General features: G+C 59.3%; 1 long non-coding RNA gene across 1 annotated transcript; it reads left to right on the top strand.

The window, feature by feature from the left end:
• Window positions 1-9514: 9514 nt before the first annotated feature.
• Window positions 9515-12426, top strand: LOC125135862 (uncharacterized). The gene is made up of 3 exons (XR_007137067.1): window positions 9515-9587; window positions 10345-10488; window positions 11296-12426. It is a non-coding gene; the product is annotated as an uncharacterized LOC125135862 (long non-coding RNA).
• Window positions 12427-25099: the final 12673 nt, after the last annotated feature.

Here is a 25099-nt window from a genome sequence, read left to right as displayed (position 1 = left end):
GGCTCTGAGTCGCTGCCCCTGGCACTGAGCGCCGGTCAGAATGACTGGCCAGCGGGATCGTCCATCCTGCCTGTGGCTCCTGAGGGCCTTCCCTGGTGAGGGAGCTGAGACAAACACACTGCGAAACGGGGGAGGGTGGAGCCTGTTGGTTGAGCCTGGCGAAGGGCACTGGAACCGCGACAGCCGGGGCTGAGCCTGACTATTGGCAAAGGTGGATTTGGTCTTTTATCCTAAAGGAGCTGTGCCCACAGCGTGAGTGGCAGAGCCCCCCAGCTGGCCCTCCCACGTACAGCCGCTCCCTCGGCTCTGAAAAGCTGTGGTGTTTTAAGGCTTCTTGCCCAGGCAACCACCACTTAAGAAACAATTCTTTCTTCTCTCCGCAGATCATTCAGACATCTAGAGAGTACTGCCTGGGTGCCCCTGGTCCAGGGTTCCCGGGTCCCAGCTCGGAGTGGACCTTCCGCCTCTGGGGCTGGAGCAGGGTCCCGGGGCCACAGCGCCTGGAGACGAGCCCGGCCCTCGGCCCGCAGCCCGCGGCCCGCGAGCTTACGCTGGCTTCCGTGTTCTCTCATGTTGAGGAAAAGTCAAAAGAAGATTTCATGACACGTAAAAATGGCGTGAAATCCAAGCTTTGGCCCATCCGTACAGCTTCTTGGGAACAACCCACAGCCTCCCGTGAGCCCTGGGGCTCCAGGAGCAAAGTCTAGTCCTTGTCAGGAGGGCGCGTGCCCTGCTCAGGCCGACAGCTCCATCTGCCTGAGCCCCGAGACGTCAGGACCACCTGCCACCACCAGCACATCCGTGGCTGTGGCATTGATTTGATGGATCTACGTTCAGCATCGAAACGAAGACACAGGACAGCAGAGCACGAAGAGGCCGGACCGGAAGGACAGAGCGAGAGAGCATGCAGGCGTCTCGCAGCAGGGGTTTCTGTTCTCTGCGTGTGTGGCAGACACACCTTTCTCATCCTGGGGCGGGAGCAGGTGTGAGGGCTAACAGGAGCTTGGGGGGGTGGGAGTCCCGGGACACCTCTGCATGGGGACAGGGGCAAGGTGCTGGCTGAGTGGCTTGGCTTTTAGCCCAGGAGGTTTCTCCGAATCAGCAGGGCCAAGAAGCCTCCCAGCCAAGGCCCCCGCACCCCGGGCTGCGCCATGCTGCCCCCTATGCTCCTGTCACCTCCCCCCCCCCGGCTCCAGGCCCCGGCTCCAGGTCCCCCCCCCCCCGCCAGCTTGCAGAGCCCTCGCCCTCAGCCCTAGTGCAGACCAGCAGTTCCGTCGGTTCTGAGGATAAGTCAGTGAACGAGGGTGAGGTGAGGGGTTTGCCCGGCTACCGCGTCCTGCCCAACGGGGAGCTTTATGCCGCCTTTAGGTCTGAGAAGGGCGGCGGAGGCGGGGCCGGAGGGGTCCCCGCTCCTGGGCTTCTGGAAGGGAAACCGGTTCGTAGGTAAGGCTGGAAGGTTTCGTCAACCACCACGGAGGCCCCCTGAAGCAGGACAGCCACAGACATCCCCCACCAGCAAACTGCTCAGGAAGAAGCCCGGCCGATCCGGCATCTCCAAGAGCTTATGATGTCATGCAAACCAAGACCTTGGGTTTAACCAGGATCCCAACCCAGTGTCGGCACTGCCCGTCTCTGTGTCCTGGGGGCCACTGGCCAGAGGGACCCGCCCAGGGACCCTTGACGGTTTAATTTCATACCATTTGCAGCCACTGGATGTAGAGCTGAGTTTTGTTTTCAGGCAAATCGCTTTTTTCTTCGACAGGCTATTGGACACGAGTCAGCAGCGCCTTCTCCTCCTAGGAAGATGACAAGAAGCAAGCCATCAGCTCTCGTTCCAGAGGGACGAGGCCAAGGTGTGGCGAGGAGGATCCTGGGCGCCGCGCCCCAGGTCCTTTTCGGAAAAGGCGTCGGAGCGCCACGAGGCGACAAACGCTGGCCCCGAGCGGACGGAGCTGAGGCTGGACTCTGCTCTGGGGCACCACATTCTCAGGCTCCTTGCCGGCTCTGCAAGGGGACCGGGCACAGCTTCCACTCTGAGGGCGGGAGTCCACAGGCCCAGAACCCCGGACCCGACCTGAGCCGGCGTCCCCCTGTTACCAAGGTGCTGGTGGCTCCGCGAGCAGAGCCGATGGTGGCAGCTGCAAGGAAAGACGAGGGACGGAGCACCTTGTAGTCCACAGGGAACCACTTCCTCCGGTTCTGGGCTGGGGGTCTGCGGTCAGGGCGGCTCTGGTGAGGCCCCTTTGGGTCACAGCCTCTGGGTGGGGGCAGGGCCGGGGGATAAGGACACTGACTGCATGACCAGGGCTCCGCCTCCTGACCTGAAGCTCCCGTAGCTGCCCCCATCGTTGCCCTATCACCTCGGGGGGCGGTAGCACCCCCCCCACCCCGCGCCATCACCTCAGGGGCCAGGGTTTGGCACCGACACACAGATGGTGGCGGCAAAGAACGTCAGAGCACCTGCCATGCCCAGAGGGTCGCAGTCCTTGCCTGTGTCCCTCCCAAGAAGCTGTGGCTGCACCGCTGAGACCAGCCCCGTTTCCGAGGGGTCAAGCTCTCAGCCAGAGGTCAGGAGAACAACGCCAGGTTGGATGAGCCCCGCTCGGGGGCCCCACGCGGTGCCCGCACCCTCCTCTGCCGCTGCCCTCGGTCGTCTTGCTCCCCGCGGCTGCGGACCTGCTGTGGTGCCAGGTCTGTGCAGCAATTCCCTCACCTTTATCTGCAAAAGTGGTGCATCTTTATTGCAAAAGCAAAAGAAAAAAAGAACGAAAGAGAAAAAAAATAAAGTGAAAGTTTCCCGTCCCCAGATCTGAGCTTCTGGCCTGACCCCACTCCTGAGCCGTGAAGTGGCCGAGGAACGAGGACACCAAAGTCCTGCTGAGAGGACACACAGCCCAGGACGCATAGCCTTGACTCCGGCCGGTCAGAGCCGCCAGTGCTTCTGAAGGGTCAGCGTTGCCCTGGGGACAGTCTGCTGGGCTTTCGTGTTGTATCACACACACACACACACACACACTTGCACACCTGGGCTTTCTACATGTGCACACTGCATGTCAGGTGCACACGCACCTGTGCACACATGGATTTTTGTCAGGCTGATGTAAAACAAAACCTGGACTCAGTGGCTCTCTGCCAAGAAAACAAACCACTTCTTGGAATGCACTGTCCCAAGCTGTTTGCTCCCCATCCACCCAGGGGCTACCCCATGCCCCCCCTCCTTCTGCGGGTGTGAGTCTTGCACTGACTGCAGTGTCACAAGCCAGTGGTGGCCCCTGCATCTCCGGCCATCACACCGATACCCACGTTGGGTAGAAGAAGAGGGGCGGCCCCTTCCAGCTCCTCTTCATTGGGAGCGAACCTTCCTCGGAGCCCTGGCCGGGGTCATCAGCCGGGTCTCGCTCCCGTCGCTGTGGTGGGGTGATTACCCCGGATTATTTGGGGTACATACGAGGCCAGGGAGGCGGTGCCAATGAGAAGGGGGCTGCCAGGAGGGCGGAACTGCTCACGGATTTACACAATGAGACCACAGACCCCCAGACGCTGGCGCAACCTCTGCTTCCTGCCTTTTCAACGTCACAGCACAGACTCCCGGGCCGCAGAGACAGTTGCCTTTGCGCTTTGCGGAGGCTGCAAGCTCTGTGTCGTGTGGACGCAGTGATTCATCTGCCGCCGCCCTTCTGGTGGAAAGAGCAGGACTGTTTCCATTGCCATTCCAGCCTTGGGCACCTGTGTGTGTCAAACAGACCCCTGAGACCCAGGCGCTAATCCACAGCCCCCTGCTCTGCGTCGTGAACCCGGGTGGAAGGCCCGCGACTCCTCAGGATGGGGCGGCAGCTCCATCTCTGCCTTCAGAAGGCGGGTGCTCCCCTGCATCCCCAGCAGAGTGGACGAGGGGTCCGTCCCCACCTGCCCGCCGGCCCTGGGGACTTAGTGACTTTGCTTCCAGACGCCCAGCCTCTGCAGAGCGTATTGGAGAGAGGCCGAGACCTGGCCGTGCCCTTCCTCTGCCTCCAGGCCCCAAGAAGGCCTCCTGCCGGGGGAGTGCCTGGGGCACCGTGGCGCGGAGTCGGTGAGGAGGGCTCGTGGGGACACAGGCAGAGCGGCCCCGCCCCGAAGGCCCCGCCAGCTGCGGCCTCTCGTCGGCCGGCCGTGAGCTGGCCTTTGTGTCCGGGGCAGTGTCCAGCCCCGCGATCGTATGCTCCTTCCTTTATTCACAATAAACACACGTCTCCCTGCAGAGCCTCTGTCATCGGTCAGCACGTCGGGCCAGAGGAGGGACCCCACCCCATCATTGCCCCCCTCAGTGCCCACGGCCTCTACTTCCTGCTGCTCTGTGACTCCAGGATGCGCCGAGGCCCAGGGGTGCCCAGAGCAGGGCCCGAGGCCGCGGGCCCCTCACGAGGGTCCACGTTCCCCCTGCTCTGGGCCCCAGTGGCCTTAGCGTGGCTGCCATGGCCCCCATGGCGATGCCCAACTTGTGCCGGGCTCAGCTCTCCTTTGGGTACAGCCACCCCGTGCTAAGGCAGGGGACCCCAACCAGCCCGACCTGCAGACACGCCCTCTGCCTGCCCCAGGCCCGTGGCCGCCACGATGTCCAGGCCAAAGGCTGGGACTCCAGCACAGACTCCAGCTCTCTGCTTCCCAAGCACTTCCCTCAACCACCTGCCTGCTCAAAACCAAGCTGCCTGTTGAACACCCTGGTCTCAGGCCGAAATTTACCCCCAAATCTAGGCTTTTGGTCAAGGAAGCCTCTCCCTCTCCTTTGCCAAACTGAGGTGGCTTTTCTCTCTTGCTACAGCTTCGAGGCAGGACGACAGAGAGGCCCGCGTGGTGGCCCGGCGAGTCTGCCTGCTGCGCCCCCTCCCGCCCGGGCTCCGGGCTGCTCGGGCCTCTGACGGCCAGGAAGGGCGGCCCTGTTCAGGCTTCCTTGTGGAGTGGAGCAGCGCAGTCACCCGAAGCAGTTGTGTGATGTCTCCGGCAGGAATATGTCATATTTCTGGGCTTGTACATGTTCCCAGGGCGACCCCAGGTCATAAACCTCTGTGCCAGTTCGGGCCGTTCCAGCTCCGGGCCCCGCAGGGCTCGCGGGTGCCCCCCACCCAGGCACCCCTGGATACGGCTGAAGGGCTCGCCTACCGTCCTGTGCCTTCGAGAAAAACTCGGCTCTAAATGGACCTAAAGTGTGTTTCCTTACGTGTGTGTGGCTGAAGACAGCCGCTCCCCAAGCTGCATGGACACCAAACGATGTTCTGAGGTCCAACAGGCACTGAAATGATTGTATTGGGTTGAAAACAGTGATCGCTGCCCCCCCCAAACCAGGCTGTCCTCCCTTACTCTGCTCCCCCCTCTCTCCTCCGAATGACTGTCGCCTGCTTGCTGTCACCGGGAACAGAGATTCCCTCTGCGAGGTCCTCATTCCAGCATGCTGCCTCACAAAGGCCCTGGGGTAGCTTTTTAAATGAATGCTACCAAGCGAGCAAGCAGACCTCAAAGGGATGTGCCTGTGCACACGTGTGTACACGCACATGAATACACGTGAGCATGGTGAGCATGTGCGCGCACACACACTCTGGGACACACGTGTGCACACACACACTCTGGGACACACGTGTGCACATGCGTGCCAAGAGCCTGTTGAATAGATTAATTAACCCCACTTAGAAAACCTCAGCACTCTGGGTTCTGTCTAATTTCATCTTGGTGCCCAGAGCACATGCAAACAGCCCTGCGTTAAAAGCCGTATTTATGGGCGAAGTCACATTAAGTGCAGGGGGGCTGGGGCTCCCCCTCGGCATTGGGGGGCTTCTGGCAGAGGGCACAGGCTCTCAGGCCCCCAGCTGGATGGCGCGTGCTCCTTTGGGGAGGGACAGACCATTTATGTGACCCAAGCCCCCGGTGAGAGTCGTTGGCCCCGCCAGAGATGTGTAAACACTGCCTGCCAGTGGCTTCTGTGTCACGTGTGGGGAACAGGCCCCTCCGGCATCCCCCATGGAGCCCAGATCACAGGGCTGAGCTCTGGAGCTGATGGCGTTGTCACATCTCGGCCCCAAGTGACCACAGTTAAATCCACCTGGCCTGCCTCTCCTGGCAGGCCCTCGGTGGTGACATGCGGCCAGGGCGGGGACGATGCTGTCCCACGGAGTAGGTGCCTGCTCTGGGCTCTTCCTTCTGCAGCCGACGTCTCTTCCCCCGAGCTTGGCACGGCAACCGCTTCCTGAACAGGAGAGAGATTTTTGCCTTCCTCTCTCAGTCGGATCACTTTTTTTTCAGTCACTGAATTTTGTCGAACAGGGTGGATCAGGATAAAGTGTGCTTTTACAGCTTCACAGCCTCTGTTTTCCAAAAAACGCGCGGTAAGATGTTCCTTCTCCTTTACACAATATTCCTGAAGTCGAGAAGGACTTTGAATTCTTGGAGGAACCACTGGGCTGTGTTTACAACTCATTTCTGGACATTTTCTTAAGGATAATTGCAAGGACCCCCGAGGTCGGAGAAGTTCCTGGGTCACCGTCCTCGGCCCAGGGCTGGGCCAGAAGGTCCCTCCTCCTGTGGCCCGAGCTCCCCGCGCCCCCAACCTCCACTCTGTCTGCTGGCCGCCCCCTCTCGGGGCCTCACTGTCCTTTGACCTGGACCCGTTGGGGCCTGGCCCTCGTCACCCTCACGGGCCGGAGACAAGCGGGGTGCCGTTAGGTCGTGGCGTCCCTCTTCCTCCCCTGACCCGAAAGGAACAGCAGGCGGACGGCACCTAGTGGGGGATTCGCTGTCGCTCTCCTCACAGGGTCTGCTTCTCGCCCCTAGTTGTCCACGCAGCATTTCAAGAGACAAATCAAATCTACTTAAATGGAAGGCAGGAGCAAATGAGAATTCTTGAAAGGCACAATCAGCATCAAAAACAAATGTTTTGGGAGTTTCCTTTGTGACGCAGAAAAAACAAATCCAATTAGTATCCATGAGGATGCGGGTTTAATCCCTGGCCTCGCTCGGGGGGTAAGGATCCAGCATTGCCATGAGCTGTGGTGCTGGTCACAGATGCAGCTTAGATCCCATGTGGCTGTGGCTGTGGTGCAGGCTGGCAGCTGCAGCTCTGATTCGACCCCTAGCCTGGGAGTTTCCATATGCCAAGGGTGCGGCCCTGAAAAGCAAAAAAAAAAAAAAAAAAAAAAGCAAAATGTCTTACTTTTTCCTTTTACATTGTAAAATGCTATTTTGAACCCAGTAAAAACACCTAGCCTAATAGTTAAACTCTTGACCCATTGTTAGTTAGAGGCTTGTTTGTATTAATTAGGAACTTCCCCAGCACTAATAATAAACAAAAGCTATTTTAAAGGAACGTTTAGAACAATTTTGCTTTGTGATCTTCCCTGCTATCTGCTTAAAGTTCAAACAGAAAAGAATGGGCAAATAATTGCAAGCTGCAGCGTCGTGCTGGGTGGGGAGTAGAACGATCGCGTGAGTAAAGACATTTTAAATAAGATGTTAAGTGATAATATAAACTAATACCTTTTAACTTAAAAAGTCAGGAGGAGGTTAATGAGCCAAAGTGCCCACACAGCCTCCGTGCTCTGCAAAAGCGTAAAAATGCTGGATGATTCGTTTACTTCGGGGGCTGGGATTCAAATGGTAAGGGAGGTCTCAGTCTCTATCTTAAAACGTTTGCACAGACAGCTAGGGTCGCCTTCCCCATTAGTCAAAGGAGAAGCCCAGTCCTGCGCTGCTCGGCGGCTGCGTGCGTCTTTATGGCGACGGACCTGCCGGTCTCGGATTGTGATGCTCGCGGCGGGCCCCTGAAGGCTGTGGCTGGGATTCTGCTTCTACTCAAGCATTTCTTCCCTCCACTCTCTGCCTGGGGTGGGGGGCAAACACTGGCCACGATACGGCTGGGGGGGGTGTGGTGCTTCTGACCCAGTGTCCTCGGGACAGGTGCCTGGCGGGGGGGCGCAGGCTGAGGACACTCAGGAGAAAGAAGAGGCCCCGCACGGGCAGCTGAGGGCCAGTGGGTGCCCGGCCTGAGCTGTGGCGATGGCCCGGCCCACACGCCAGCCTCCGGAGGGAGCCGTCGCCAGGGCTGTCAACCCTGGAACAGCAGAGCCAGGCAGGCACGCAGCTCCCAGGCAGCTGGCCCACAGAAAAGTCAAAAGAAAGGAAAAAGCTTCAGCAGAGACACGTCAGGCCACACAATGAGGTGACTAAAGACACAAACAAAGAACAGTAACAACAGCAGCCCCCTTGGGAAAAGTCATAACCCGAATTCCTGCCCTATTTTATGCAAAATGTCCAACCGTCAACAAGACGTCCCGGGACACGCAAAGGCGCAGGAAGCGGTGGCCCAAACTCAGGAAGGAAGCACATCCCTGACTGGGAGCCGGGGCTTCTGGGTGGGCGATGCCAGGCTCCCCAAGCCCCTGGTCGCCCCTGGGCCCACCCAGCACCTCTCATCTGCTTGAAGACAGGTCAGAGGCCCAGGCTGCGTGAGTCCCCTCTGCTTCCTCGGGACTCCACCTTTCCTGGTGACCAGACCAGTAATTAGGTGCCAGACCCGGTGGGGGATGGTGCGGTGGGGCCCTGAGAACGTGTGTAATGCTGGACGCGGAGCAGCCAGCTCTGCCTGCAGGGGACCCCGACAGCCGTGTTAACCCCAGCACTGGGACCCCAACAGCCGTGAGTCCTCAACACTGACCGAATTAGGAGACCAGTCAGGGCCAGGGGGACACTGTGACCAGAAGAAACCCGCAGTCAGAGCAGCTCCTGGGGGCTCTGCCGAGGCAGCCAGGTCAAGGCCCCCTGCCTGTTTCCGGAACCTGGGAAATTCTACTGGAGCCCAGTGACCACGGAGAGGCTGAGTGTCTCCGAGGAAATGGGGTCAGATGGGGGCCAGAGTGGAGGCTGGAGGTGGGGAGAGGGGACCAGGCCCTTCCAGGAGACCCTTATTCCAGATTAGGTCCCGAGGGGTGGGGGGCTGTGTGTAAGGGGCTGCTTGAGAGTATTGGGTGTAAGTGAGTGTGAATGTGTGTGTGTGTGAGTTTGTGCATGAGTGTGCGGGACTGTTGGGCTGTGGGTGCGAATTTTCCTCCCTTCAAACAGACTGTGACCCTAGGGTTCACTCTGCACTAGAGGTTCTAGGCTTGGGGGAGAAAGGATATTTTCTTTTTTTCCTTTTTTTTTTAGGGCCGCACCTGTGGCACATGGAGGTTCGTAGGCTAGGGGTCGAATCGGAGCTACAGCTGCCGGCCTCCACCACAGCCACAGCAATGCAGGATCCTTAACTCACTGAGCGGGGCCAGGGATCGAACCCTCGTCCTCATGGGTACTAGCTGGCGTTGTTACCGCTGAGCCACCACCGGAACTCCACGAAAGGACATTTTCTTAGGAGAGGCCACAGTGCGGGACCTTTTGCGCTGCAATCGGAACAGGAATTCAGCCTCAGGACACAGTGAGAAACCTCTCATTGCTCCAAACTGTGGCCAAACAGGTTTTTTTTTTTTTTAAAAAAAAAAAAAGAAAGAAAAGAAAGAAAAACTAACACAGATGTTCAGAAGTGGGTCACGAGGCAGCCACGTGAGAGGCCTCTCCAGGCTCAGGGACAGCGGGTGAGTCGCCCATGAATGTGTCACCCGGGGGGGCAGGCCCCAGGCTGGCTCTGGGCTGGGGGTTCGCAGACTCGTCCTTTTCCACAGTGGGGCTGCCAGGAACCCGAGTGGGAGGAAACGGCCACGTGTCTCTGGAGCAGCGAGATGATGTCACGTGCTGCTCGTGGGTGACCCGAGCAGTTCCTATGAACCTGCTGGGCTCACGCACCCCTCCCCCCAGCAGACGATGCTTCGAGTTTCGAGAGCAGAGGCTGAGGATACACCCTCGATGCAAGGGTTCATCCCCCTTGTCCGCTGGGGAGGGGGGAGCTGGGCCAGTGTCTTGCGGGGGCGGGTGCCTGGGGTGGGGGGTTGGAGGGAAGGAGGGGGAGAAGGAGGAGAGGGAGGAGAGGGAGACAGGGCCAGGGCAGGGCGGCTGGGAGGGCGGCTCCAGCCCTGCTGAGGTCAAAGCTGCCTCTTGAACTTGAGCCTCTGTCCTCAAGCCACACCCGGTCAGCTGTCTTCAGACTCCGTTGGCTGTCCTGGGAGGGGGCTTCAAGTCCCTCACGGGCAGCACAGCGCAGGTTCTGTGAAAGGCTAGGCTTGCAGTTCAGGTTCAAAGGGACGAAGTAGCCCCGGCAGCAGACGTGTTCTTGGTCCATCGCGTCCTGAGGGACTGGCCGGTGTAAGGGTCCCACCCCCCACCCGTGGTTCTGAGGGTTCGGGGCCCTGGTCCCTCCACCTGCACCAGACCACGCCCTCTGATTGGCTCATGCAGGACCCTCTGGGGCTCGGCGATGCGTGACCCCCTCTTGGACCCCATGCGTAGACGGGCCCGGCGTGGGTCTACATGAGCCTGGTGTGGCCCAGCCCCCAGCTCTCAGCAAAGAGGACTTGGGGCGACTCGGGTTTACTTTCAATGGTAAGTTGAAGGGCTGTGACCAACTTCTTTCAAGTCCTGTGGCTGTGCCACGCTAGTCAGTCATCTCAAGGTCACAAATAAGCAGTGTCACATCCCTCACACCCTCAAATCCTCTAGCAGGGAGGCTTATGCCGGAACTGGATGGACCAGGGGCCCCATCAACTGGAGGCCTTGGAGTCTGATCTGTGGGTGGGCCCTGGGGGCTCTAGAACGTCCCCCCAAAGCCTTAGACCCTGGAAACTTTCTGCGTCTGGCCTGACTACACGTGGCCTGTGAGTATGCCCCTTTACGAGCAGTGTCCTGGCTCCGCCAGCTTTTTACGGCCGAGTGACCATAGAGGTTTGCCCATCCTGACCTGGCAGGTGGCCCTAAGCCTTCGTGTCTGTGTCCGAGGTCCTGTGGCCAAGGGTAGGGCTCTAGCTCTGGGCCAGCATCCCAGACCCTGCCCTCAGCCCCCTCCTCCCAGGCCAGGGAGATTAACTCCTGAATTAAGGCTACACCAGGGTCGGAGTTAGAGTGTGTCTATAGCTCTGAGCACCTGCAATCCAAGACCCCAATTTGCCTGAGATCTGAGGGCTGCAGGTGTAAATGGGAGGGCTGGGGTGGTTGCTACGGGCAACGGTTTCATCCTGCCTCCAAGGAGACGGTCTGCTGGCTGGTGATGAGTTTGCGAGAGCTTTAAAAATGAAAAACCATGCCATGCTTGAGAAACCTGGGGAAATACATAGACACTAAATATAAATTGCATGTGCTTTGGAATGGTGCCAAAAGCTTTTGATTTTCCTTTGTTTCCTCTTTATTGAAAAGGTCATTGAGCGGAGCCCGGATGAAGCCTCCTAAGAACAAAGGGTGCACCTGCCATTTAGGAAATTCTTGGGTCTGAATCTTCATCTCAATCATTCCATTTTACATTATCGTCCCTAAATTTTTTTTCTAAAATGAATAACCAATAGCCTGGAGCTTGTAGGTCACTCAAGAGGAATTATTTTATTTGCTGAACAGAGATTAGTTAAAAGTAATCAGGAAAATTTTATACTTTCATCCAAAACTGTTATGATAAAATGTCATAGTTATAGCATAAATATAAATGTCATCTTTACCCATAAATTCCCTTTACCTACATGGTCGTCCCGTTCTCTTGGAGTCACTCTACCCACACGGTTAAAGAATACCCCAGACTCTTCCTCACGACGAAGCCCAACAGGTAGGCGGGGATGTGCACAGCCCAGCTCACGGGGCAGTGACTTAAGAGGTGCAGGGGAGAAGCCTCTTGGCCTCAAGCAGCACGAGAGATGTGGGGCCCCTGTGAAACGGGCAGATTCAAGCACATTTCAGCACTTTCTGATGGAGAGGCCCTACGAAAATCACTCCTTTTCCTGCTTTTACTCAAATCGTGGGAAGGTGTGCAAACCGGTTGGTTAATATAGAGGGACTTTTGTCCACATCTAGAAAACTGGGAAAATACTAGTCTTCCGATGTGGCAACGCTCTTCTGAAAGTTTGCCAGCACCCAGGAGAAGATGGGCATCACGGTTATTCATAGCAACACCACGAAGAAGCCAAAGGAAACAAGCGAGCTCGCGCTGGGACTGGGCGCCCACGTGGTGGTGCGTCCGAGGAGGTGCCATCTAAGGGGCGAGCAAGCATTCAGGCGCCGAGGTGGGGAGTCTGGCGGGGTAGGGACAGCCGGTGTGCAGCACCGGCCTTTGTGTAACAAGGGAGCATGAGGGACTCGTTTGCCCGCGTTCTTGCACTGATTAAAGAATCCTCAAAAAGGATGCTCCAGAAACTAATAGAAAGTGTGGCCTCTGGGCTGGAAGTGGGGTTGGTGGTGCAGGGAGAAGGCAGGAAACCAGAGGGAGCAACCCTCTGCACTGTCAGATTATTTTGATTTTCGAGCTGGGTGAATTACTACCTACGTAAACGAGAAATTAAAGAAATAAAGAAGGGACTCTAGAATCAGCACGTGCGGCCTTGGCCCTTCGCTTCCAGAGATGTGCGTCCTCCCGTGTAAGGTGCTGACGAGGCTTATACCCAACCTGCAGGTTTCTGGCTAAAGGAAGAAAGAGGGGCCTGGAGAACGAGGGGAAGCGCCTGGTGCCCAGGAAGCGTGTAGTATGCAGTTGCCTCCATTGCCCCTTATCTGCTGAGTCATGGCAGGGGTGGGGGGTTGGAGGAAACGCGCATTCTAAGAAGATTAGGGTTTGGAACCTTTGAAAGGGTTTTAGACGTGCATCTACCTAAGCCGGATCCGTTTCGATGTTGAGAACTAAACTTTAACTGTGGTTTAGAGAAGCGGCATCATGGTAGACTTTGCATTCAGAGTCTAAGAGGCGCCCCGCCAGGGCCCTGGTTGGAGTATCCCAGCTGGGACGTGACCTGGCGTTTTCAGATGCTTCTTGTCAAGCGCGGTGGTGAGAGGGGGACAGGTCAGAGCAGGACGTCCAGCCTCTGTCTGTACAACCTGTAGCCCATTGCCCCCGTCTGGGACGGGGCTCCCCATTGAGGCTCAAGGACCGGACGTGGCCAGAGGGAGCGTTTGCTCAGGAATGTAAGAACTCTAATTCTAGCCTGACCTGTACCCACGCTGAGCCCTGACTGTGTCAGGAGGAGTAGGTCCCGGTCTGTACCTGGAGGCACAGGCGTGTCAGCAGGTGACCATCACGGGAGCTCGGCCATCACAGAACAGAGCAGGGGAGTCAGGGTTGGGGGGGGTGGTCAGTGACGGCTTCGCAGAGGTGCCAGCTGCTTGGTCTGGTTTGAGTGGAAGGTTAGCCCCCGACGTGAAAAGAGCAAAGCCTCTGAGCCAGTGGTTGCAGCTCCAAGTCACACAGCAGGTTTGTTTTCTCAGCAAGATTCCACTTCCTCGTCTGTCCAATGGGCTCACAATCCTCCTTGCAGGGCAATAGTGAGCTAACATGCAGGAGAAGCACCCAGGACACAGCCCAGCAAACAGCAGGTGCTCAACAGTTGATTTCATTTGTTTTCCCAACCCCGGCTGTGCCCGGGACAGCGGCACCTGATAGATATGCTTATGATGAATGGCTGACGGAAGACACACAGCAGAGAAAGTAGCAGGTGTAAGAAACCCGGGTAGTTTTGGAGTTCCCAGGTCACGGGTTTAGACAGGTGTGTGTGTGTGCATTGTGTGTATTTGTGGGTGTGCACACATGTGCAGCCGGGTGTGGCACGTGTGTAATGCATGCATGTACACACTCACACCACACACGTGTGGGGAGGGACGTGAGAGTGGGGCCGGCGACAGCGCTTTGTTGAGAGAAGTATGAAAAGCCGATCCTGCCATCAGCTTGCTCTGGGATTTGGGGAGGAACCATCTGTAATCACTTTTTAGGAATTTTTTTTACTATTTGCCTTTGGAGGAGCGAGAAGAAGACGCCCGGTGGGAGGCACTGGGTGGGTTCTGGCCTGAAGGGGTCATGACTCTTGGGGTTGTGGCGCTGGTGCAGCCTGGGTCTAAACTGCTGTGTCGGATTTGCCCGGGGCTGAGTCTCCTCCCGCCAGGTGGCTAGTGCCCCGGGGCTGTGCTTGTTTGGGGGCGAGTCAGCCTTCGGAAACATGTTAGAGAGAAGAGAGGCAGAAGGTGAAAAGCACTGAGTCATGCCTGACTTTCAAGAATGAGTCTCAGGAAGGATCTTCGGTTCCGGAAATGTGGGTGAGGACCCTGCCGTCCCGTCCTGAGTGTCGCGCTGAGCTTGCGGAGAGGCTGGGGAGCTTCTAGGGCTCGCCAGGGGCTGAGCTGAGAGGCCACCTGTGTCCAGGGTTGGGGGCTGGCGGGGTCCCCCACCGAGGGGTGCTGACTGCAGAGTGGGCGCTGACGGCAAGGCTGCCTGAGCAGGACCAGGAAGGAGAGATCCCAGGGGCAGGAGGCACAAAGGAGCCCTTTCCATGCAAAGAGCAGCACCCACACCTGCTCTTGTTCCAGATGTGGGGTCGTGGTGGGGGTCTCCCCTGGGAATTCCTGGCAGGGCCCCTGCGCCCTAGGGAGGCAGCCTCGGCAGATTCTGAAGAGGCGGAAGCTGGCGTGGGACTGTTAGCACAACGAGCTTGAATCAAGGTAGAAAAGCATTACTAGAGATTTTTGCAAGTTGCTAAATAACAAGGAAATACACAGTTCTGAGATTGTATGAGCTGAGTAACCTCGCCTGGGTGTGTTAAGGCGGAGGCTGGCCGGCCTCCCGGGGGAGTCCCAGCTCTCACTCGCCCTCGGTTACAAACGGGCCGGCATGTCCCGTCCTGGTGGACGAAGGGGCTGGTCCGTGCTGCTGACAAAGACCGGGACCCTGGCCTTTCTGCAGCAGCCTTCTCCGGGGTGGGAGATGGCAGAGCGAAGCCCCCATCCTGGGTGGGCTCATCCCCAGAGGCTGGGCTCCCAGCCCGGATTTTTGCTGAAAGTGCGGTCTTTGTACAGGAAAGTCCAGCCCCCAGAGTGTCCATGGAGTCCATGGTTACGGGGCTTAGCTGAGTTTGGAAGGGCACTGGCAATGCCCTTAGGCACGAGCGGACAGCCAGAGACACTTGGGTCCTGTGGGGGTGCCATGGGGGTGTGTCGTGGGGGTGCGCCGTGGCCCAGAGCGCAGTGACTATGTCCACTGGGGTGGCCCCTCCGTGGTACCTGGGATCCTGCGGCCACCCAGCACCCACGGGACTCTGCCTGGCTCTGCCCATGTGGCCGTAGCTGTCATCAAACCATGTCCACCAGCAAACACGCCAGCGCCTAGGAACTGACAGCAGCAGAGCCCCCGCCGCCTCCACACAGGGAAGGGACAGTCCGTGCCTTCCTCTACCTCTGTCCCTGGAGCTGGGCCTCCAGGTCTGAGCAACACAGGCCACACGAGGCAAAGTGGACACGCTTCTCTGGACGTCGCCAGCTTTAAAGAAACAGCGTGTGAAGCCTGCCTTTCATTGCGTGGTGTTCAGAGAGATGATTTTCAGGTTAAGGAATTTCCCCTCCATCCCTGTTCTCATGGAGTTTTAATGACGTGAAGTCATCCAGCCCCGGGGGCTGAGGGGCCGGGGTGGGGGTGGGGGCTGCTTCAGTGCATCCTCCGCCCTTTTCGGGACACTGTTCATCTTCCGTAATTTAAGAAATGTGCTTTCTCAGCAGCAAAACACCGGCTCAGATGCCCTTCCCAACGGCAGAGGGTTGGAACACCGACCCCACAGGACACTTTCAGACGATTTATGACACATCGGAAATGTATTCAGAAACGAGGAAGCAAGGCAGACGTTGCTGGACCACGTGTCATAATAATAGGGTCACATACGAGAAAAGGTCCTCCTGAGGAAGCCACCAGTTTGGAGCCAAAGCTGCGATCGACAGGGCCCGCTCTGCTGGGCTCCGCTCACGTCGGAGTCGGTGCTTCGGAAATGAGCCCCGAAGTGTGCGCGTCGTGCTCTCGCGATGCGCGGGAACCTCTTCTGTTTAAGGAAACGATACCGTGACGTCAGGTGTTCCCGTCACCTGCTTGCACACGGGAGTCAAGCTCTCAGACGCTGATTCCAGAGTCCGGGTGGCAACGCCAGCGGGCCGCGTCCTGGCACCTCCTTGGACAACCCGCTGAGCGTCTCCCGGGCTCTGTTTCTCGTTTTGAAAATGGGGCTAGACTGTTGTGAGGATCAGGACCCACAGCGGGCAGAGCGCCTGCAGGTGACCCTTGCGCTCGGTGGCTGCTTCCCACGAGCCAGGCGCTGCCCAGGGCTTTGCTCGCCCAACCTCACGAATCCTAATCCTTCAGTGATACCAGATGGCCCCTCCATTAAACCTCTTTTACAGATGGGGTAATTGAGGCTTAGAGAGATGAAAACCATTTGAAAGGTTTGTGGTTGTTTAATCTCCGCCTTAAGAATGCGGTTGCTCTTGTACCTGGGCTGTGTGACGCTACGTCCCTGATTAGAAAGACAACGCTTGATTTTATCATTGTTTCCATGAGAAAATATTCTCCACCTTGTCATGATTTGCTAATGGTGGTGTCTGGGGGAAGCACTAAAGCAAAACACCCACAGAAGAGAAATGAGAAATGCACTAAATAAAATAAACCCCAATGAAAGCGAGTGGCCGGTGCTGCAAAGCCAGCTGCAGCAGGAAGGCTGTGGAGCTGTGGGTCAGGGCACTGGCCTGTCACCACCTGCAAGGCAACCGGTGCTGTGAGGGGGGTTGCAGGGTTAGGACCCGGGACCCCTGCTCCCGCCGCCTGGCTCCTTGGACCTGTCGCCTTGGTGGGCTGAGCCAGCAATCTGCAGGTTTGTGCCTGGTCTAAGGCTCTCTTTGTCAGAAACTGTGTGTGTTGACGTTTCACAGAAAATCGGGTGTCAGCTGCAGTGTCAAGGCTTCAAAAACCTGCAGACGAATTTGAGGGATCTGCTGCCCAGAGCACCTCAGCTTTCTCAGCCTGCTGTCTCGTGTCTCCGTGTGTTTCACGTGACGTGGACTTTGGGGGAAGACTCCCCCTTTCTGGGATGGCAGCACGGCCCTCTTGGTATCAGAGCCGACGCCCTCTTCCGCCAAGCCCTGTGCTCACACCACACAATGCGGAACTGTCTGCAACAGGCGGTAAAGCAAATCCAGAGGAAACCCATCGTTCAGTCAGGTTGACCTGTCTCTGTGGTGGTGACATGGTCTGTGCAGAGTACCAGCCGGCCATAGCTTTTATCGCTCTGGACCCCCTTGGTTTTAGAGGTCCTGTGTCTGAAATCTCTCTAAGCCCAAAGGCGCAGTGTTTTAACAGGTCCGGAAGGAGAGGACGTCAGAGAAGCATGAGGGGGGCAGAGGGAGGGATTCCGGGATGCCACCCCCCTCCGCGTGGCTTCACCGGGGCCACAGTGGTGGAAGGTGGACTGAGGCCGAGGGCGGGGCCGTGGGCCTGGGCCTCGCGGGGCTGGGGACTCGGACAGTCCATGACCCCTGCGCTGAGGCCTCCCGTCGCCGGCTTTGGAGCTGGAAGGCTCTTGGCCAGAGCTTTCAAGGCAGAGCCGGTTTTCACACAAACGCTTTCGCAAAACCAGTTCACACTGGTGTTTGCTATTTAAAGAATAGAGTTAAGCCCTTGAGCGATCAGCACATCGGAGCACTGGGACCGGCTAATCTCTCACGATAGTGGAGGTAAATATTGTCCCTTGTCCACGGGGCTTGGTCCCCTCTCCCCCAGTCCCCCTTGTCCTGGTATCTGTCAGAACTGCACGGTCTGAAGAGTCTGACACAGGAACTCAAGGCGCCACCTTCCTCAGCTCAGGAGGGGCTGCGGCCCAGGGCCCTGGGGCAGGTGACCAGGCCTGGGTGGCTGGCTGGCTGCTCCCCTTGGCCCTGGCGCTTGTAACAGGTGCACAGCAGGGCCAGCATCTGTTATCTGGATGTCTCCACCCGGCTTCCTCGGAAGAGGCACCAAACCACCTTAAAAGAGCTAAGAGGAGTTCCCGTCGTGGGCAGTGGTTAACAAATCCGACTACGAACCATGAGGTTGCCGGTTCCATCCCTGGCCTTGCTCAGTGGGTTAAGGATCGGGCGTTGCCATGAGCTGTGGTGTGGGTCACAGATGCGGCTCGGATCCCTCGTTGCTGTGGCTGTGGCGTAGGCTGGTGGCTACAGCTCCGATTAGACCCCTAGCCTGGGAACCGCCATATGCCGTGGGATTGGCTCAAGAAAAGGCAAAAAGACAAAAAAAAAAAGAGTTAAGAGGACACAGGAGGGGCTGCAGCCACCAGATCCAGGTTGCTGTGGGTGCTCCCCGAAGCCGGTGTGCTGTAGGGCTGCCCGGCAGGCTGGCAGCAGTGGGCAGTTCGGGTCAGGTCAGGTCAAGCCCCGTGCAGGCTGCCTGGCTCCAGGTGACCCCCACCCTCCCACCCAGGTGAACCTCCCCCAGGTGTGGCCCAGGGTCCAGGCAGGGCGGCCAGTGAAGCGGGGGGGAAGGGGTGGTCACATGGGGGGGCTTGTCCTTCCCAGCATCCCCTCTCCCCCACACGGGGGCAGATTCAGAAACACATAAAACCCCACGGCCTCCGTAGACACGAGCAGGAGAGGAAGGCGGTGGCCCCACCCTGCGGGGGTTCCAGGAGGCCCTGGGAATCCCGCATCCACCCCCAAGCTGACGGCTCCCTGGGCCCGCGGGGGCAGGAGTGTGCCGTCCTTTTCAGGGGCTTCACTGGGGGAAATCATGCTTGTGGAGTCTGGCCCCCTTCTTGCCATCACGCTTTAATTTGCTGCCTTTGCACGGTCTCTTCCGTGTCTGTCTCCTCTGGGTTATTGGACACGTGCTGCTCATCCTGTTTCTTGCTTGTATTTAATCAGCGTTTTCCACATCAGGATACAGGGGGACATTCTGCTTTCGACACAGTCGGCGAGCGGGGCTTTCGTATGAGATAAGGCGCCCTCGACTGGGTTGCCGGTCCTGCTGGACAAACGCTCCCCTTGCATAAAACACACGTGTGTGGACGTAGCCCCAGAGGAGAAACGTGATGACTTTTGGGCTTTTCCAGAGAGTGGGCTGAGCTGTTTCGCCCCAGGCCTTTCCAGGGGCATGAGCTGAGGGCTGACCTTCAGGCACCTGCTGGGTTTAAGAGAGGGGTGAAGCGGCCTCTAGCTGGGACCAGGCAGACAGCCTCCAGATCTAAAGAACAGAGGCATCCCCCTCAGGGAGACCGTTCTTAAGCCACTCAGGTGAGTTTGGCAGAGGGACAGTGTATACCTTTTAAAGGCCTGTGAGCGTCGGACGCAGCACTGAGACGGGAGCCGGCGACCTGGGAAGCAGGGATCAACATCAATTCAATGAACCGCTTTCCTCCAAGGCTGGTTCACGGCAAGGGACGCGCTTTCTCCCCGAGTCTCCTCAGCAGGAGCTGCGTCTGGCCCAGACCGCAGGGCCACCCGTCTGCCTTCAAAGGACCGCTGCTTGGCCTGCACTGAGGTGTGTTTCTCCTCACGGAACTGTCCCCACGTGCCTCCTACAGTGACACGGGAGTGACAGACCTCGGCAAAGTCCCCGTGAGCATCGAACGCCCTCGGATCCCAGCTGCCAGCAGACTCAAGGTTCCTTCCATCCCGGGACATGCGAAGTGCGTGGTTCTCTCTGCTGCACTGATGGCTTGTGGGGCCATTCTCAAATTGGGTGATGCACGTGCTGGTCACGGGAAGAAACGCCCTCCCTGAGCCTGGAGCTGAAGGCTCTCTCGCCGCCCCTTTCCGACGGCTCAGGACTCACCCCTGGTTCAGACTCCGCTCAGCACCCCATCTTCTCCTGGGCTTCTGCCCCTTGTTGCGGGGACTAGAGCCGCCCGCTATTTGTGGACCTGCCGCCAGCAGGGTGGGCGGCGAGCTGCACCCACGCCCCGGCCTCCCTCCCTCCCTGTGGCCTCGGCCACTGTGGCAGAGTTGAGCAGAGGCCGCACCCACCCAGCAAAGCGCCAGATCCCGGGGGAGCCTGGGATAAACTCGCAGCTTATCTAAGAAAGCCCCAGTGTTGATCGAGGGAATGGCTTCTGATAACATTTTCTTAACTCCACACCTGCCACTCCCGCAAACTTCCAGCCCAAAGCGGGCTTAGTCACAAAGAAGAAAGTTCCAGAACTTTGCTTTTACTCAGCATAGGTCGGGGACAGGGCGGCAAACTTTCTCTGGAAAGGATCAGAGAGCGTGGGTTTTCGGCTGTGTCTCTGCGGAGGCTCCCCGCCCCCAGCAGACAACACGTTTCCAAGGAAACTCAGAGGCAGGGACCGTGGGGCTGGGGCTGGGGCTGGCCCGTGGCCGTGGTTGTGGCTTCTGATCTGGAAGAGCACGAGGTGCCTGCCTCCTCCTGTGGACGTGCCCCCACGGCTGGCCGGGTCCTGAGCCCCCTGGAGGCCCCGGCAAGTAAGAGGCCATGGAGGCTTCCACATGGACCCCTCTGCCTTCCCCCCGCGTGTCCTCAGCGCACGGGCAGGCTGGGCCACCTGGGCTCCATGTCGGCAGAAGGCCACCTTCCCGGTCTCCCGAACGCTGGGCCAGTCCTGGCGTCCCTGACTGTCTCTGAGCCTGGAGCTCCCTGATGACCCTTGGAGCCTGAGGCCTGCGCTCACGAACCAGAGGCCCAGGCCGTGCAGCTCCGTGTTGACCTGCACAAGCACTGGCGGCTCTGGTGGACGAGGTGTTTGGAAGCTGACATTGCATTCAGAGCAGCTTCGCTCTGTCGGATGCAGGGTGGGGGGGCAGGACCGCCCTCCTGGCCAGCTGCCGCCTCTGCGTTAACAGAGCCGCCAGAAACCTCCTCCTGACGCTGCAGCCTTGGGGAAGCTACTGACGAAAACCAGCTCTGGGAGCAGAGAACAGATCTAAATGGATCAACCCGGAGGTCCCGTCGAGGCTCAGGGGTAGCAAACCTGACTAGTATCCAAGAGGACACAGGGTCAATCCTTGCTCAGTGGGTTAAGGTCCAGCATTGCTGTGAGCTGTGGTGTAGGTTGCAGACATGGCTTGGATCCTGTGTAGCTGTGGCTGTGGTGTAGGCCAGCGTTTGCAACTCCGATTGGACCCCTAGCCTGGGAACCTCCCTATGCCGTGGATGCGGCCCTAAAAAGACTGAATAATTAAATAAATAGATAAATAAATAAACGACCAGCCAGCCCCCAGGTCCCCCCTGAGGGGTATGGCCAGAATACGTTCAGAGCTCCCTCTCAGAGCCGGTCTGGTTTGAGGGCAAACGCCTCCGGGCGCGCATATGGGCCGGAGCCGCGAGACCTCAGGAACAGGGCTCCCCCTCCCCTCCTGCCGGCCCCGCTTCCCGGCCACAAGGAGACCCCACCGTGTCCGGTGTTCTTTGCAGACCTGCTTACTTGCCAGGGTTGTGGTCCCCAGGGGTGTCCTGGGAAAAGCGTCACATCCGTGACACCCCACACCCCACTGGGCCCTTCCGTGCCGTTACTAACTCGCCCCCCACGAACCAAGAATGTTGGGTCTGTGGTCACATGTCACGCTCCTGAGGGGAGAAGCGAATTGGCCTGTCTTGAGCCAGTGTCCACCCTTGTCCAGTCAGCCGTGGGGACCATCCTGGCGTCAGGTGGCTGTTTTCAGGAGGGGTCCAGGCACCCCAGCGTTCTCCTCTCGGGCTTCCATTCGGCCTATAAGCCTGGCTCCCGCAATGAGCGGTGGAGGCAGCAGGTGGCCGTGGTCTCAGCAGAGCCCAGACTTGGTGGGTCCCTGGCCCCATTTCAGAGGAGGCGCCTTGGACCCCATGGGATGGGCGCTGTCTTGGTGGGGTTGTGCGGACGCCTCCAGGTCCAGCTTGACCCAGCAGGGCTCTGTCGCTGACCCACAGGGCGCTCGGGGCCTCGTTGATGGGGTGTAGTTTTTCGTGTCATGTGAGTTTAACCCTTGGCCTGCATCGCATTCTGCTCCAGAGGCTTGACCCCTAAGAAATGCGTCAGCTCCCACCAGCGGCCCCAGTGACCTCTGTCCTGGCCTGTCCAGGGCCACTCAGTCTTGGCACCAACAGCCCCACTTCTGAGCTACGCAAGTGTGGCTGCGAGCGGCCGGTGTGAGGACCACCCCAGACGGGATCCTGGAAGCGGCCTCAGAGCCCCACGCGGGCTGTCAGGGCTGCTCCCGCCTGCCCAGCTGCTGCGGCTCCTCCTCTGCTTCCCCGAGGCGGCCCTGCCAGGACAGGGCTCCTGGGGAGTGTCTGCCCACTAGGCAGGGACTGGCACTCACGGTCCCCGCCCGGGGCTCAGAACTCGGGCTTCCTGAACACCCAGCCCCCCTTGAAGGCACATCCAGGCACGGAGCGGATACGGGTCACAGCCTCCAGAGTGGCCGTCCCACGTCAGGGTAGCAAAACCGTGTGCTAGGCACACGTGCTTATTTCCCCTCCGAGGGAGTCCCCACCCGGAGACTCAGGCTTGTCTTCCTGGGGAAAGGGGGCCAGGAGCAGGCAGCGGCGAGTGAGTGGAGCAAACCCGCGCCTGTCCCGCTCCTGCCCGGGACGACCACCCTCCCCGGGCTTTGGATGGAGGGGAGGGTCCCAGGCCTGACCCGGCTCCAGCCGTGGCCCCCTTGGGCGGAGCCGCCGTCCCGCCGCAGACTTGGACGCGGACCTGAAGCCTGGCATCCTGCTCCAGGCCTCCGGTGGAGAAAAGCAGCCTCAGAATGTTCCGGCCAACTACAGACGACTGCGTGTTTAGGTTAGAAGCAAGGTTCAGTGTGAGCGTCCGGCTGGCCTCTGTGACGTCTTGGCTTCTGCGGCCCCTGGAAACCTCCACGGGCCAGTCTGTGCTCTGCCGTGTGGCACCGTCCTGACAATTCAGGGACGGGCACGTCTCTGTTGCAACCGGGCCCACGTCTAAGCAGCAGCTGAGCGACGCCCCGGTGGGTCCATGCCACGAGCAGCAAGGCCCTCACCAGGCCCAGGCCCAGCCTCGTGCACTGTGGCTCCTCCACGGCTGCAGGGATTTGCTTGGTTAAGTCCCTGCTTTGAGGTCTTTGATGGCGCTTCTGAGCAGCAAATGCATTTCAGGTTACCGGGCTGGCACGCCCTTGAGGCTGCTGTGTAATATAAGCTGGGTGAATCCCTGTCGTGAGTATGTAACAGCTGCCGTGGCCACGGGCCGCCCGTCGAGCGGGCCCCGTGGCTGGCAAGGCCGTGGCCCGGACTGAGAATTATGGGGAAGGGCCTGTGGACCCGCGAGTTTCCCTCAGATCTCCCCGCCCTGTCGTCTTCTATCGCATCTGAAAGGAGGCCCCAGGGCTGCCGGGGAGAGGGGGCCGGCACGTCACCCAGAGCCGGGAGCCCAGGAGCCAGAGGCCGCGTCTACAGACCACGTCCACGGGCAACGATGGCACGAAGGCAGCTCCTCTGAAACCGGTGTCCCCACATTTGCTCCTTCTCTGAGAAAAGCGGGGGGGGCGGCTCCCTGCACGCTGCTCGTAGGAAATGGGGCTGGCGGCCCGGCGCCCTCGGGGTGGGCCTGGCCCCGTGACGCTCTGCTGCTCTGAACAGTGTGAAGCTCATCTCCCCAGTTCCCTTGAGGATAAGAATCAGGATGGACCCCGGTTGATTACTTAGCACACCCTCTCCATGGACCCTGGGAGGCCGGACACGGGCCAGTCCAGGCCCTGTGGATTGGCGGGGCCTTGGTCCGCTCAGACGGCAGCGAGCAGCCCCAGTGGGAAGCCCCCGCCTGCCCTGCTGCCTGCTCGCTCTGTCCTCGGGCCTGGCTCAGGGCAGCAGAGCGCCCAGAGGATCCGTTAGAGCCACCCTCTGGCCAGCTGGTGGGCGGCCACTTCCTGCCCCCATGCAGCCCTGCAGCGGTGAGCTCTCGGCGGCCTGGCTGCTGCATCGTCCAGGCGCAGTGACTTTAGGCTGTACACGCTCCGTCCCCTCGTCTCTTTCCCCGACGTTTGGAACACACGCAGGCAGGGACTTCTTCCTCCAGGTGGTTCGCGGTCTTGCCCGGCAGTTTCCTCTGTTTGCTGCCTGCATCTTCATCCACTTTGCTTCCTGGCCTGAGCCGAGGAGGGGGCCCTTCTCGGGGGCCCTGCCGAGGCCTCCCCGGTCCCTCTGCTGCAGGACACGGCGGGGTCACCTCAGTGGCTCACTTTGAGGGCAGGTCCCCCCGGGGCCGGGCCAGGCTCTCTGGTCGCCCCCCCTACCTGGCCCTGGGGGCATCCAGTCTTGTGACAGGGCAGCAAAGTCTGAGCTCAGCCATTCAGAAGCACAGGCTGGCTCCAGGGCGCGAGGGCCTGGCCGGCAGAGCCGTCTGACCATGGGCTGGTAGGGGACAAGGACACCTGACTGCTGTCCTTTCTGGGGCTATTGGGAGGGACTGGCTGACAGTGGACAGAAGTACTTTGCAACATGGCCTCGCCAGGGTCCTGGCGTCATCTCGAGAGAGCCTGTCCCCCGTCCCTCAGCCCCCGGCCCGTGCGTGTAAGAATCGTGTTCATGGGCTCTGGAGCCCAAGCCCCCTTCCCCGGATGGAGGGCGAGGGAGAGGCACACAAAGGGCCAGCTTTCCTGCCAGCAGGGCCTCCCTGGGGCACCTCCAGCTTTGCCCTCCTGCAGGCTCCACTACAAAGGGCCTCACACACCGGCCCAGTGTCAACAAGGCACCTTCGTGTTAAGCACCCCTAGAACCCTGGCCTCGCCATTGCTCCGTGCCCGGGTCCTGCCCCGTCTGACCCGGGGCTGTGCCTGGAGCCCAACAGACCCTGAGCCACCTGCCTCACATGCGTGACTTCGATTCTCTGTGTCCACACGGTCCCAAGCTGCCGGGCGCTGACACAGGCCTAGGGGGCCACGCAGGAGGTAGGCATGGGGACGCCTGGTGGCTCTGGCACTTCGGCCGGGACCACGTCTGGGCCAATTTCTGTGGGCGCCACCTCATGCCAGCATCTAGCTAAGTCCCCAGGGTTGCTGCTCACACGAGGTCACTGTCCGCTTCTAAGGCGAGCTCTGTAAGGGGCATTGGCTCTCTGGGCAAGGGCACCGGTGGCCTGGGGACAGGTCTGCAGAGCTCGCGCTCCCGCCAACGGGATTCGCTTGCGAGAAGGCAGCTAGGTCGCCGCACACACACAAGGTCCGGAGAGAGAGTCGGGCTTGATGGCATCTGGGCAGGGGTTTGTGGCCTGGGGCC

This window comes from Phacochoerus africanus, chromosome 9, assembly GCF_016906955.1.
Source record: "Phacochoerus africanus isolate WHEZ1 chromosome 9, ROS_Pafr_v1, whole genome shotgun sequence".
NCBI classification, from domain to species: domain Eukaryota; kingdom Metazoa; phylum Chordata; class Mammalia; order Artiodactyla; family Suidae; genus Phacochoerus; species Phacochoerus africanus.
Note: the sequence above shows the minus strand (reverse complement) of the source record. Positions and strands in the feature narration are given on the sequence as shown.